Raw genomic sequence first — 1,858 nt, 5'->3', positions numbered from 1 at the left:
TTACACTTGGACACACTTGTGTGTTATAACAAGCTCTCCTCATGTGATGCCCACAAAAATTGAAAACCATTGACCTAGGAAAATAATATGAATCCAATTCGCTTTCAGCAAGTCATTCATTTAATTGATATTATAGCGGCTTTGAGCAACTATCAATAACAAAAACTAAGGCAGAAGAAAAAAAAACAAACAGTCTAAGGTCAACAGAATTGAAATGATTAACCACATTATGAAGCTGAAAGCAGAATTAGTTCAACTAAGATTGCAAAATGGTTTATAAATGGGGATATTTTAACATTATGAAAAGTTATATGTGAACCATTAACCATTCAATCTCATTTGAAATGTCTGTCCATAAGTAGCTAAAGAATATTCAGATAGTAACCAATATTCTTTATTTTAGTAAAGTACCCTTTGGTAGATACTTCAAAAGGGCCTGGTCATTTTGAGGCATATGGTATACAAGTGCCCACAGATACCTATGTACCGATAAAAGGTGGGCACAAATTATTTTATATTCTTCCTATTAAGAAATAAAATCCAGTTCTAGTCTTGAATCTGTGAAGACATAGTGACTAGTTAACCAAGAGAACACAACAGGTGTGGCACTCTTGGCAAAATACCCAAAGACAGGCCACTTCTACTGCTTGTTTCATGATACAAACCTTTTGACAGCCCTGAGGCTCCAAAAGTATCTGGCTAAGATAGCCATGAATGAGAGGCCATGCCATCTAGATGCTCTGTTTATCAATTTCAGCTGTGTCCAACCTCCTAATCATTCCCAGACAAGGAATCAGATATATGCATGAAATCATCTTGAACACTCCAGACTGTCCCATCCACTGGCTGAATCTTACCAAGTGTCTTCAGTCTGTACCATGTAGAGCAAAAGCATTATCTAGCGGACCCAGTTCCCAAATTCCTGACCCACAAAGCTATAAAGTATGAAAACAATAGCTGTTTTAAGTTTAAGTTTTACTTTTTATTGAATTTATTAGGATGACATTTCTTAATAAAATGATAAATGATAGGTTTCAGGTATACAATTCTATAATATATTATCTATAATTGTGTTGTATGTTTGCCATCCCAAATCAAGTCTCCTTCCATCATCACTTATTCCCTCCTTACCCTCTCCTACCGTACTGCACCCCCTTCCCTCTTAAGGCTTAAGTTTTAAATAAAGTGTTTACAAAGTAGTAGATATCCAGAGCACATAATCATCATGTGAAGGCAGGCTACATCTTTCAGACATACTGAAATTCTAGCAGATGTCAACATCTTTAAGAATGAAGCCTATTGAGTGCCTGGCTGGTGTGGCTCAGTGGTTGAGCATCGACGCGTGCACAAAAAAGGTTACCAGTTCGATTCCTGGTCAGGGCACATGCCCTGGTCGTGGGCCAAATACCCATTGGGGGGTGTGCAGGAGGCAACCAGTCGATGTTCTTTCTCACCCATGTTTCTGTCTTTCTTACCCTCTCTCTTTAAAATCAACAAAGAAAAAACAAAACAAAACAAAAAAAAAGAATGAAGACTGTTGGAATTCTGGGAGTGGTGCAAGGAGCAAGGAAGTTCTGAGGTCCTGGCCTCCTTGTGATGTTCCTTACCTTGTGACAAGGCAAGGCCCTCCCAATAGCTCTCATGATGAGTGTAGAAATAGGTTTATTAATCCATGGTGCAAATTTTGTTTTATAATCATCTGTTTATTTAACAGAAGTGGGAGACTGTAATGAAAAAAAAAATCAGATAAACACGGTATCTTGTTTTTTCATTGTTCGTTTGTTTTTTTTGTTTGTTTGTTTATTTCCAAAGAGGAAACAAAGAAATATGTTTAGATTCCAAAATGGTGGCGGACTAT

Source organism: Molossus molossus, unplaced genomic scaffold (genome assembly GCF_014108415.1).
Source record: "Molossus molossus isolate mMolMol1 unplaced genomic scaffold, mMolMol1.p scaffold_m16_p_7, whole genome shotgun sequence".
Taxonomy (NCBI): Eukaryota; Metazoa; Chordata; class Mammalia; order Chiroptera; family Molossidae; genus Molossus; species Molossus molossus.
The sequence above is the reverse complement of the archived record's forward strand: the minus strand, read 5'-3'. Positions refer to the sequence as shown.